This window comes from Bubalus kerabau, chromosome 8 (assembly GCF_029407905.1).
Source record: "Bubalus kerabau isolate K-KA32 ecotype Philippines breed swamp buffalo chromosome 8, PCC_UOA_SB_1v2, whole genome shotgun sequence".
Classification (NCBI taxonomy): domain Eukaryota; kingdom Metazoa; phylum Chordata; class Mammalia; order Artiodactyla; family Bovidae; genus Bubalus; species Bubalus kerabau.
Window position 1 is genome coordinate 108,895,918 of NC_073631.1, and position 13,898 is coordinate 108,909,815.

General features: G+C 45.4%; 1 pseudogene; it reads left to right on the forward strand.

The window, feature by feature from the left end:
* The first annotated feature begins 11,281 nt into the window (after positions 1–11,281).
* LOC129658678 (T cell receptor beta variable 9-like) lies at positions 11,282–12,596 on the forward strand (annotated as a pseudogene).
* Positions 12,597–13,898: the final 1,302 nt, after the last annotated feature.

The following is a 13,898-nucleotide window of genomic DNA, read 5'->3' on the forward strand; positions in this document are numbered from 1 at the left end:
GCCGTGTTCCTCTGTGCCAGCAGCTCGCCCACAACCTCACAGAGATGTTTCCTGCCCTTTCACAAACTCCACAGTGTCTCTTTGCCCTGCTCAAGGCTGCGGTGGGTGGGGGTGGGGGTTTGGGAGGCTGAAGCTGCTTTCCATTTGCACAGGTCAAAATCAGCTTTAATTTGCAGAAGAAGACATGTTGCACAGGACATCTGGGGCTGTGGTATTCAGGAAAGGCTCCCAGGCACCACAGAATATGGCCATGGCTCCCAGCAATGGGACTGACCTGGCCAATGAATGACCTGGAGAGCCTACAGGACAACCTCTGGATTCTCTTCTGCTCTCTATTTGTGTTATTTCCTATTTTGCAAAACATGCCTTTCTTCTGTCTTTGAGTGGAGACTGGCTTACTGAAGAGGAGAGGGGAGAATTGCAAGGGAATATCCAGGAACGTCCAACTGGGAACTTTCCAGAAGACAAAGGATCTCAACAGCAGAGCTGAGTTCTGGTGGGAGAAGGATGTTCTGGGACAGAAGGTAGACAAGGCAGAAGCACCATGGGACCCTGCTGGCCAGCACAGGGAGTTTCTTTGGCCCTTTGTATGTGACCTCATTCTCTTGGGCTTGCAGGGATCTGGTCCAACAAGAATGTCACCACAGAGGACAGACTCGGCAAGAGCAAACATGCATAGGGCATCCTATGCCCAGAGCTGCTTGCTGTGAACCTGATGGGTGAAGACAGGACTGACTTCTCAGAGGCTAAGACCTGAGGGTTCCTGATCAATGGCCTGGAGAGACTGAAAGTTTGAGGCTGTGTGCCATGAGCTACGTTGGGATTCATGACCTCCGGAGGAGAGGATTTTGATCCGGGGCCAGAGACGAGCTTGATCACTCAAGGCTTTTGTGTAATAAAGTTTTATTAAAGTATAAAAGGGATAGAGAAAGCTTCTGACATAGACATTAGAAGGGGACAGAAAGAGTGCCCCCCTTGCTAGTTTTTAGCAAGGAGTTATATATCTGCCAGGGCTTCCCTAGTGGCTCAGCTGGTAAAGAATCTGTCTGCAAAGCAAGAGACTTGGGTTCGATCCCTAGGTTGGGAAGATCCCCTAAAGAAGGGAAAGGCTACCCACTCCAGTGTTCTGGCCTGGAGGATTTCATGGACTGTATAGTCCATGGGGTCGCAAAGAGTCGGACACAACTGAGTGACTTCACTTTCACCACAATTTCTATATTCATTTACACGCTGCTGAACACTTACATTGTTCTAGATTTTGTCTCTGTGTATAAAGGGGCAATAAGCAGTGTTCTGATTATAATGCTTTTATGTGGACATATACTTTCATTTTTCTTGGGTAAATACCTAGAAGTGGGCATGCTGGGTGGTATGATAAGTACTTATTTCACTTTATAAAAGTGAGTACACTATTTTCCCAAGTGGTGATACCATTTAGCTTCTCACCAGGAAGGTGAGTTCTAGTTGCTTCAGTTTGTGCTGGAAAGAAAGTAGAATGGTGGGGAAATGAAATATGGGGATTTAAAGGAGCTGTGACCAGCACTACAACCAGTGGGAAATACCACACAGGAAACCTGGAGGGCTCCAGAGAAGATGGAGGTGAAAAAAAAAAAATCCAGGAAATTACTGGAAGCTTCCTGCCCCAGATGACAATGTAAACACTTCCAGTTTATTAGGAGGAGGCACTGTGGAGGCTCTCCTCGGTCGTTTGACATTGTTGTGCTAAATCCATGGCTTAAGCCCAGCTGTGTTCACTGATGACTGTGTGCTTAGCAAGACCTCACGTGGCCCTGTCCCGTCCACTTCACAGCCCCCCGATGGTCAGGTCCTTGCTCTTTTCAGGTTATGAGGAGGATGAGGTCTTTGGGTTGAACAGGGTGCAAGGGCACTTCAGGTGAATAGACAGACCTGTTGGAAGCAAACTGAAAAACAAGGTTGGTATAGTGGCTATAATTTTGACATAATTAGCAGTGTGGTGGTGGTTTAGTCGCTAAGTCATGTCCGACTCTTGCGACCCCATGGACTCATCTGTCATGGGATTTCTCAGGCAAGAATACTGGAGTGGGTTGGCCTTTCCTTCTCCAGGGGATCTTCCCAACCCAGGGATCGAATCCACGTCTCCTGCATTACAGGCAGATTCTTTACTTCTGAGTCACTGGTTGATCCTTTAAAGCAGCTGTCCTCAACCTTGCTGGCATCAAGGATCAGTTTCACGGAAGACAATTTTTCACAGATGGAGGGTAGGGGGATGGTTTTAGGATGATTCAAGTGCACTTCATTTCTTGTGCACTTTATTCCTTCTATTATTACATCAGCTCCACATCAGATCATCAGGCACTAGATCCGGGGGACCCCTGCCGTACAGCACCACCCACATCTCCAGTAGAATCTATGAAACTCATTGGGTTTTCATAATTTTCTTGAGGAAATCAAAGGCAGTCTTAGCTTTTTGGCCAGGTAATGTGACAGGGTTAGAGAAGACCAGGGGAATGCAGATCCCATGGGCATGGTCAGAAACCCCTGGAAGGGCTTTGAATTTTCATACTTTTTGGAATTTATAAGCTCTGGGAAATTTCACTTAGTTTTCAAAGGAGAGCTTCACAGATCTTATCTGGATTATTGGAGGAAAATAAGGGAAAAAGTTCCTTGATGATAGGAGTCATTATTTCAGGAAAAGATGGATATATACTAGTTCCTACTGGAACAAAAACTTAGTGTTTACATGAAACATTGGCTTCTCTTAGAGAATTTGATAACTTGAACCTCCTTCTCCATAATACAACATTTTGAAATGCTGATATAAAATAAACTAGGTGGGCTGCAGGTTAAGAATTCCTATTAATTGGCCTTACATTTTCTTACATGGTAACATCTTCTATATTCTTATTTATATTTCAGATCTTCGTGTAGTATATTTGTTATGCTTGTTTTAAATTGTTAATTGATTGATTTCAATGACTCACTTTCTGGGGTTACATATTGTACAGTTAATTTTGTTTTTTCTGGTCCTTTAGTGGTATCTCATACCCAGCTATTTATTTCTGCAATAAAAATGCAGGTCAGATTGTCTCAAAGTGAAGAAGGGGTCAGGCAAGAGCAAAATGAAAATTATTTTCACCAATTGTTTTCTCACTGCTGACCTGGACTCACCCCTCATCTTACTTATATTCCAGCCCCAAAGAGCTTCAGTCTTTCCAGAATATTCTCTTGATTTTTGATGAATCTCTAGTGCTCACATTTACCTCTTGCCTCATCAGGTTCCCCTATGAAGGAGCCAGGTGATGCAACCTAGGTGATGTTAGGTTGCAATTTTAGAAGGACCCAGAAGCCAGTGGCTCCACATTTTGTCCATTGTTACAATATCAGTTGGGCTTCTCTTGTCTGAAATATAATGACTGTTTATTATGGGGCCTCAGGCATCTCTTAAACAATCTTCTGAGTTTTTTTTTTCTTCAAATACTTAAGTTTTGACTGGCAATCTTGCAATTTTTTCTAATTGATGCCAAAAGATGCCAAGTGTTTCATAAAGCAGAGAAATACACCTTCCTTAGTGTAATTTATAGTGATTGCTCATATTTCTATGATTTTGCGTAGAACCTTCTCCTTATCTACTATCAGAAACTCCATAAGACACATATGATGCTACTGTGAAAGGTTTTAATGAGTTACGTGTACACAAAATTGGTAAAAAGTATTCAGTTACAGGACATTGCCATGTGGGCTTGAGTTAATTTGATCTGACTCATATCCATGAAGATTCACTCAGGGTGGAATTTCCCTCCACTGGGTGGATCTTGTAAGAGGTCTGGTCACTCTTAGCTTGCTGGCACATCAGCTGGTCATCGATGACATTGATGTACTGCCCAACAGTGTCACATGCGGCTGAATCAGGGATCTCTTCTCAATGGTTCTTGGAGGGCTTGTTGCCTTCAGACTTGGAAAGTCAAGAAATAGATTCCATTAGAATATCTATATTCACTCTATATAATTCACTATAAGACCAAGTCACAGGTAATTCAATGTAAATTATCTCCAACGGGAGATAATGGCTCTGGAAATGAGTCCTTCTTAGATTCTATTTTCCCAAATCCCTCTATTAATTTTGTTATTCTGCATTAATCCATTAGTATCCTTTATGGCATAATAGTTACAGAAGGTTAGGATATTTAATTTCCTACTTGAGCATCAAAGAAAAGTCTAGAGAAATATGATCATTTATCTATACACATTTACTCATATATGGGCAAATGGGCATTGTATGAATATTATTATCAATGAACAGAGGCAAAAAGAGGATTTCTAAAAGAGACAGGATAGAAGAGATTTGCCAGAAACAAGGGGCATTATTTTCTTATTCTGGGCTAAGCTGATTGGTGGGAACATTGCAAAAAGGCCTATGTGGTGTGCTTTGAGTAAGTTGTCTGCAGTCATGAAAAGAAAACCAAGTTTAGTGTCTCACCTAACCTAAGCCAGGTTTGTACCATTCGCCTCATCAAAAATGCTTAAAGTCAAAACAGTTCTTTCATGGCCACATTTCTTTTTTGTTTAAAATACAAAATCACAAGTCATCTAGGGCTGGTTTCTATATGATCTGTGTGTGTGTGTGTGTGACTTTAGGAGAAACAAAGCAAAAGCTCCCCCCACCCCCAAAACAAAGAACATACTGCAATAGGCAACCAGTGAAATAGTTTCTAATTTAAACACATCCCATGATTATTATCTCAGGGCAAAGTCACCCATAGGTCTCATGGGGGCACTGTGGACTGCCAAACTCCAAAAGTTTCTGGGGCAAAGCAAGCAGATAGAGCTAGTGCCTGGGACCAGGAGGGTTAAAAAAACAGCATTATGTGGTGCTGTTTTCCTCTAGAAGACTTAATAGCACAGACACTAATGTGCAGGCTTGCTGTCCCAGCTGGGAGCCATGAACTTCAACTATGCAGTGCCGAGGGAGACGCTAAGGTTGCAGGAAAAGTGAAGGGTATGGAGCTGGGAGAGGGCAGGGACAGGTAGAGAAACACCTGCCTCAAAGGGAAAGCAAAGGAGCCATGGGGAAGGGCTGCTGCTGCTGCTGCTAAGTCACTTAAGTCGTGTCCGACTCTGTGTGACCCCATGGACGTCAGCCCACCAGGCTCCCCCGTCCTGGGATTCTCCAGGCAAGAACACTGGAGTGGGTTGCCATTTCCTTCTCCAATGCATGAAAGTGAAAAAGTGAAAGTGAAGTCGCTCAGTCGTGTCCGACTCTTCGAGACCCCATGGACTGCAGCCCACCAGGCTCCTCCGTCCCTGGGATTTTCCAGGCAAGAGTACTGTGGGGAAGGGCGTGTGGCCTAAACCAGCCTCGCCTTAACTAGCACATTCAGCTCACATGTCATCTAAGAGACTTTGCAGGACAGAGCAGGGTTCCTGGATCAGCTGACCTGGACTGAGAGGTCAGATTCCTGGGAACCAGCAGAGGCAATAACATCAGAGCAGTGACGTCACTGCCTCACCTCCAGTCAAAGGAAGGAGGACCAGGACACCAGCTCTCAGAGAATCAGAGCTCTGAGCAAGGAGACGCCTCCCAGCTCTGGCCCTCCTGCCATGGGCTGCATCCCCGTCTGCTGTGTGGCTCTTTGTCTCCTGGCAGCAGGGGTATTTGGCACAGGAGTGGCTTCTCTAAGCCTTACTTTGCCTGAATCCAAGACAGCATCGGGCTCTCTCCCACATTCTTTCTCAGCCCTAATCTTCTACCCCACAGGCCCTGTGGATTCTGGAGTCACCCAAACCCCGAGATACCTGATTAAAGCAAGAGGACTGCGAGGGACCCTGGGATGCTCCCCTGTCTCTGGCCAACCCCCCACCACCCAGGGTATCTTGGTACCAACAGGCCCTGAGTCAGGGGCCTCAGTTCTTCTTTGAGTTTTATGAAACTGCAAAGAACTAAAGGCAACTTCCCAGATCAATTCTCAGCAAAACGGGTTAGTGACTCCCGCTCTGAGCTGAACATGAGCCTCTTGCAGCTGACTGACTTGGCCCTGTACCTTGATGCCAGCAGCAACCTCAGAGCTGCCAGATCCATGAGAGCCTGGGGACTGCAGTGGGAGAGAAAAAAGACTGGGGGCCCTGGAAAGCAGTCCTGGGCTCTCGTGCCATACAGGGAGGGACAAGAGAGGTCAAGAAGATGTGTTCAGAGAACGGGCTTACATCACCAGGTTTGCTCCAAAACGACCTTCCTTGTCTGACATTGGATGCTACCAGGGGAGAGGAAGGGTTTGTCATTTACTAACTGGAGGTTTCCTTTTTGAGGAAGAGAGTGTTCACCTGGGGAACAAAATGACATGATAAGTGTGTGATTCTAATAGCATCACAAGCGTTTGATTTGTATACTTTAGGGAGAAGACATTGACATATGGGGAAGGTCCAGGGCAGAAACTACGCATGAAGTGGTTGAGAATAGATCTAGAGCTGCAAAATGAGTAAAAAAAGAAGAAGAAAACAACTGTGTTATTCAAAACATCTCTTTCCTCCTCCTCCCACAGTCCTGAATCACCAGTGTTTCTAACAACCTGCACCACCTGGGGCCAGTCCAGGTGAGGACCTCACCACGTAGATGACGTGAGGATGGTGTGTGAAACCCAGAGTTGACCTCACTTATTCCTTCTAGACCTCTCTCCCTTGCCTGCGTCCTCTGGGCACGGTTCAGTGTCTCCCACAAACAGAAGAGGGCATGGCTCCTCTGGTTATAAACAGGCAGAGGCTCTCCAGGTCAACTCTGCTTCCCTGGAATCCCTTCAACACCCAGATTCTATTTGCTTCAGATCACTGCTTTGGGGCCATCTCAGGATGCGATGCGCTCTGTGACCAAACTTTGCTAAATTCCCTGGATGCAGATGCATCTTAAATCCTTTGCATCCACTCTCACTCTCTTCCCACGGCCCCACGGGCCCTCTCTCCTCCCCACACACGACCAGGTACTACTCATTTTTCAGGGCCTGGCTCAGACCTGCCTTCCTCTTTGCTTCTTATCCTGACTTTCTGCAGGTCTATACTATTGACTAGCTTGCTCGTGCTGTGCTGTGCTTAGTTGCTCAATTGTGTCCTACTCTTTGCAACTCCGTGGACTGTAGCCTGACAGGCTCCTCTGTCCGTGGGATTCTCCAGGCAAGGATACTGGAGTGGGTGGCCATGCCCTCCTCCTGGGGATCTTCTCAGGCTGCCGCAATAAACACCAGGCTGTGTGGCTTAGACCACACACACTGATTTTCTCACAGTTCTGGGGCCTGAAACCCAAGATGCAGGGGCTAGGGTTGGTTTCTGGTGAGAACTCTGCTCCTGGCTGGGAGGCAGCTGCCTTCTCCTTGTGGCCTCACGGGGCCTCTCCTCTGGGTTTTCACAGAGAAAGGGCTCTCTGGCATCTCTTCCTCTCACATGAGGATGCTAGTTACGCTGTGTTAGAGTCCCACCTGCATCATGTTATTCATCTTTAACCACCTCTCTCAAGGTCATAAGTTCAGATACAGCCTCACGGGGGTTTAGGACTTCAACAATTGAATTTAGGGGAGACATAAGTCCTTCTATAAAGACTGTCTTACAACCTTTACTTTCATAGAAAAAGCCAAGTATGTAAATATATAACTGATACTCTGACACTTGTGAAAGGGGTTAATTAATGCCCATTTACATAGAGTGGCTCAGTGGTAAAAGGTCTGCTTTCAATGCAAGAGATGCAGGAGAGGTGTGGAAGACGTGGGTTCCATCCCTGGGTGGGGAAGATCCCCAGGAGTAGAAAATGGCAACCCAGTCCAGTATTCTTACCTGGAAAATTCCATTGATAGAGGGGCCTGGTGGGCTACAGTCCATGGGGTCGCCAGGAGTTGGACATGACTGAGCAGGCAGGGATATATTGTATACAGAGCTGCATGGAGTTTTTGGGTTTTTTTCCCAGCACAATTTAGACATTTATCCTAGTGTGTGAACAACTGGATTCAAGTCCAGACTTCCAGTTTGTGTGAACATTTCAACATTTTCTTTTTGCCTATGTCTATGTCAGTGTTAAGTCTTATCAGAATATTCCACACTGAACACTCTTCTAATCAAAGTATACTCGTTAGTACAGCTCCCGGTGAGTATACTTTAAAGTGATTAGAGTAACATAATATGGTTTCTTTAAAAAACTGTGGCTTATAATTAAATGTGGGTGTGAATCCAAGTTGCCACTCTCTTGCAGTTTCTCTAAGTCTCCTGAGTCTGACAATCTCAGAAGCTGGAGTTGGGATTCTTTCTGTTTCTTCTTTGTATCATCTGTACAGTTGGTTTATACTGTTGTCTTAGTTTCAGGTGTACAGCTCAGTGATTTGGTGATGCACATATACACGTACACGTGTAGAAGCGGAAAACGCGGAAGCAGTAACAGATTTCAATTTCTTGGACTCCAAAATCACTGCCAATGGTGAATGCAGTCACAAAATTAAAAGACACTTGCTCCTTGGAAGAAAAGCAATGACAAACCTAGAGAGTATATTAAAAAGCAGAGACATTACTTTGCCAATAAAGGTCTGTCTAGTCAAAGCTATGGTTTCTCCAGTAGTCATGCGTGGATGTGAGAGTTGGACCATAAAGAAGGCTGAGCACTGAAGAATTGATGCTTTCGAACTGTGGCGTTGGAGAAGACTCTTGAGAGTTCCTTGGACTGCAAGGAGATCAAACCAGTCCACCCTAGAGGAAATCACCCTGAACATTCACTGGAAGGACGGATGCTGCACCTAAAGCTCCAATACTTAGGCCACCTGATGGGAAGAGCTGACTCACTGGAAAAATCCCGGATGCTGGGTAAGGTTGAAGGCAGGAGGAGAAGGGGATGACAGAGGATGAGATGGTTGGATGGCATCACTGATTAAATGGACATGAGTTTGAGCTAACTCTGGGAGATAGTGGAAGACAGAGGAACCCGGGCTACAATCCATGGGGTCGCAAAGAGTAAGACACAATTTAGTGACTGAAAAGCAACAACAAAAATATATATATGTGTATGTATATGTTTTCAGAATCTTTTTCCTTATAAGCTGTTAGAAAATACCAAGTATAATTCCCTGTGCTATGTTGTAGGTCCTTGTTGATTATCTATTATCTATTTTCTATATTGTAATGCATATATGTTAATCCCAAACTCCTAATTGATCCCTCCCCACTAAGAGTCGGACACGAATGAGCGACTTCCCTTTCACTTTTGACTTTCATGCACTGGAGAAGGAAATGGCAACCCACTCCAGTGTTCTTGCCTGGAGAATCCCAGGGACGGGGGAGCCTGGTGGGCTGCCGCCTACGGGGTTGCACAGAGTCGGACACGACAGACGTGACTTAGCAGCAGCAGCAGCACCTTTCTCCTGTGGCTCAGGCAGTAAAGAATCTGCTGCAATGCAGGAGACCCAGGTTCCATCCCTGGCTTGGGAAGATACCCCAGAGAAGGAAATGGCGACGGACTCCAGTGTTCTTGCCTGGGTAATCGCATGCACAGAGAAGCCTGGTGGGCTACAGTCTATGAGTCAGACACCACTGAGCGACTAGCAATTTCCACTTTCACTTTTCCCCATTGGTGACCATGAGTTTCTTTTCTATGTCTGTGGGTCTATTTTTGTTTTGTAAATGAGTTCGTTTTTACGTACTTTTTTTTAGATTCCACTTGTAAGCTGTATCATATAATATTTGTCTTTCTCTGCCTTACTCCATTAGTATGATAATCTCTAGGTCCAAACATTTTATTGAAAATAACATGATTTCATTCTTTTTGTGGCTGAATAATACTCCACTGTGCATATATATAATATGTGTGTGTATATATATATACACACACATACTATCTCTATCTATTCATCTGTTGATGAATATTTAGGATGCTTCCATATCTTGAGTATTGTAAATAGTGCCATGAAGAACACTGAGGTCCATGTATCTTTTAGAATTACAGTTTTGTCTAATTTTATGCCTACAAGTGGGATTGAAAGATCATACAGTCACTCTATTTTTAGTTTCTTAAACAGCCTCCATACTCTTCTAAGACTAATTTGAAAAGACCCTGACGCTGGGAGAGATTGAGGGCAGAAGGAGAAGGGGGCCGCAGAGGATGAGATGGATGGATGGCATCACCGACTCAATGGACATGGATTTGGGTGGACTCTGGGAGTTGGTGGTAGACAGGGAGGCCTGGCGTGCTGCAGTTCATGGGGTCGCAAGAAGTCGGACACGACTGAGCAACTGAACTGAACTGAACTGAACTCTTCTAATAGCTGTGCCAGTTTTCATTCCCACCAACAGTGTAGGAGGTTCCTTTTTCTCCACACTGTCTCCAGCATTTACTACTTGTAGACTTTTTAATGATGCCTATTCTGACCCGTGTGAGGTGATGCCTCGCTATAGTTTTGACTTGCATTCCTCTGATAATTAGTGTTGTTGCCAAACTTTTCTTGTGCTTGTTGGCCATCTGCATGTCTTCTTTGGAGAGAAGTCCTCCTAGGTCTTCTACTGACTGGATAGTTATTTCAAGATTTTATAAGTATAGAAATAAATCGGTTCATATATATAAAACCTCTTTATAAAGTACACTACTTAGAATTTGACAATACTTAATTTAAACATCAAATCTGGAAATACATGGTTTCTGATTAATCAGAAGGAGCTCTGAATACATGTTTCCAGGATGGTTTCACTTGAGACCACCAGAGTGTTTATTTTATGGCCTGTACTATTTCATGTTAGCAAACTACCGTGATAGCAACGGTGGAGCAATTTTTTTTTTCTTAGTCGCAGTGTCTCTTCATACAATCTTTTACCTCCAGAGGCTGAGTGGATTTCAAGACCAACCCTAATTCAGCCAGGCTGGGGAGGCATAAGAACAGGAGTGTGAGTGTGTGTGTGTGTGTGTGTGTGTGTGTGTGTGTGGAGGGGTTGTCCTGAGGGCTGTTGGGAATTTCTATTCCTGCTTTAGACCTAAAGTGCAAATCCATGAGACTGTGGACCATTGGCCACTAGGAGCCACTGTGGGTCCATGGTAAGCAGGCTGCCTGGGAGGGGTTGAAGAGGCACCCAAGAGAGCTGAGTTTAAGGGAACCTTGACTACATGCATACATCAGGGAACAGGTTTGAGTTCCCGCAGTGCTTCCAGGACACAAGGAACCAGCTCTGACTCCTCACTGCCCAGGGGAGTGGGGACATCCCTGGAGCTTCAGGATGTACTCTGGGAGACCCTGCAAAGGAAGTGGAGGGTGAGGGGTTCAGGTGGCTGGTGAGGGCTCGGTGATGAGTGTCAGGAAGGAGCAGAGAGATGAGAAGAAGTCATATTTTGGACATATGGAGACATGGGGAGAATGCACACTTCACACCCACCCTTTGCTGAGCAGCTGTGCAGGATAGGGAAGGGCATAGAGGAGCCACCCCTGGGTCCTCCCAAGGGTTCTAGTGGACAAGGGCAGCCTGCAGAGACAGAGAGCAGTGATGTCATAGGCAAATGCTCCAATCAGGGAAGCAGGAGGGTCAGCACTTTACACCATTCACCCCAGGAGCCCCGCCCCCAGCTAGTGGTAGTCTTAGGCTCCTGATGCTGCCATGGGCTCCAGGCTCCTCTGCTGTGTGACTCTCTGCCTCCTGGGAGCAGGTGAGTCCTGGATACAGCGTGGGAGCTTCTGAGATGCCTTTGCCTCCCTGAGATAGAAGCCTGGCAATGAGGGTTGCAGCAGGAGGCTTCCCTGTGCTCTGCCCTTAGCTTCCATCTGTCTCCTTCTCAACAGGCCTGGTGGATTCTGAAGTCACCCAGACCCCCAAATACCTGATCAAATCAAGAAAGCAGCAAGTGACTCTGAGATATTCCCCTGACTCTGGACACCGCTCTGTGTACTGGTACCAAGCAGGCCCTGGGCCAGGGCCCCCAGTTCCTCGTTCAGTATTACCACGGACAAGTTAGTGGAGGAGAAAACATGCCAGATCGATTCTCAGCAAAACAATTTAGTGACTTTCACTCTGAGCTGAATTTGAGCTCCTTGGAGCTGACAGACTCAGCCGTGTATCTCTGTGCCAGCAGCCAAGACACAGCCCTGCATGATCAGGTGCCTCTGGGACAAAAACACTCCTGCCCCAGCTCAGGAAGTGGCCTTGAGGGTATTGGCTGCCAGCCAGCCAGGCCCAGGCTCTGGTAGAGTGGACAGATTTTCCCAGACATTCTTTCTTTGCTGTGTTTTAATGCTCACAAAGATCATGCAAGGTAAGTATTCTTTTAATTGTTTATACACTCGAGGGGAACTGACTTGCCTAGGTCTCATACTCCATTACTGTCAGACAAGGAATCAGACTCACGTCTGTCCTCAATACCTGTGATCCTTGCCCCCCTTAGAACTGTCCCCCATAGAACAAACATATGTATACGTGTTTTAAAGGAGTAGGTTCACATAGTTGTTAAGGCTGGTAAGGCCCAAAACTGGATATTGGGCTGGTGGTAGAGACCCAGGGAGAGCTGAGTTTTAGTTCTAAAGCTGAATAACTAATGGTCCAGTTTGAAGGCCATCACCTGGACAATTATCTCTTACTTGAGGAGGATCAGTCTCTCTGTTCTATTCATGTCTTCACTGGTTAAATGATGCCCACCAACACTATGAAAGGTCATCTGTTTACAATGTTACAATGTTAATCTAACCTCATATTAAAGTCTATGTGTTTCCATGTTAATCTCTTCCAACAACACCCTCATATAACACCCAGAATAATGTTTAAATAAATATCTGTGGCATAGTCAAGGTGATACATAATAATAGCATCCCACCATGTTCCACTGTTGTATAACTACTTAATAAGCAGAAAGTCCCTGGCACATAACAACACTCTGGACTTCTTGATTCCCTTTGCTAAACTCTGACAGCCTCTTTTACCATTTTCTAGGTACAAAGGGAGAAATGGACATATGTTACCTTGAAATCCTGTAGTTGAGGGTATCAGAAGTGACAGGAAAAAAGTATTTATGCCTGATGAGTCATCACATGAACTTAACAAGAGTGTGTAATATATATGCCTCCTCAGATATTTTAAAGTGTGAATTATATGTGTGTGCTCAATTGTATCTGACTCTTTGCGACCCTATGCACTGTAGCCTGCCAGGCTCCTTGTCTATGGGATTTCCCAGGCAAAATTCTGCACTGGGTTTCCATTTCCCTCTCCAGGAGATCTTCCTGACCCAGGGATCAAATCCACATCTCCTCAGTGGCAGCTGGATTCTTTACCACTGTGCCACCTGGGAAACCCTACAGTTAACCTTTAACTCATGTATGCTTTAGGGTCCCTGAGACATCCACAACACTGTAATCAAAACTTTGTGTATAACTTCACATTCATCCATGTGTTTGTGGGATTCCAGGTCGGCAGATTCAGCCAGTCAAATTGGGCAGTACCTTCAGTTCAGTACAGTCACTCAGTCGTGTCCGACTTCTGAGACCCCATGTTTGACTGCAGCATGCCAGGCTTCCCTGTCCATCACCAATTCCCGGAGCTTGCTCAAACTCAAGTCCATGGAGTCAGTGATGCCATCCAACAATCTCATCTCTGTCGTCCCCTTCTCCTCCCACCTTCAATCTCTCCCAGCATCAGGGTCTTTTCCAATGAGTCAGCTCTTCACATCTTGTGGCCAAAGTATTGGCATTTCAGCTTCAGTCCTTCCAATAAATATTTAGGACTGATTTCCTTTAGGATTGACTGGTTTGATATCCTTGCTGTCCAAGGGACTCTCAAGAGTCGTCTCCAACACCACAGTTCTAAAGCATCAATTGTTCGGCACTCAGCTTTCTTTATGGTCCAGCTCTCACATCCATACATGAGTAATGAAAAAATCATAGCTTTGACTAGACAGACCTTGGTTGGCAAAGTGATATCTCTGCTTTTTAATA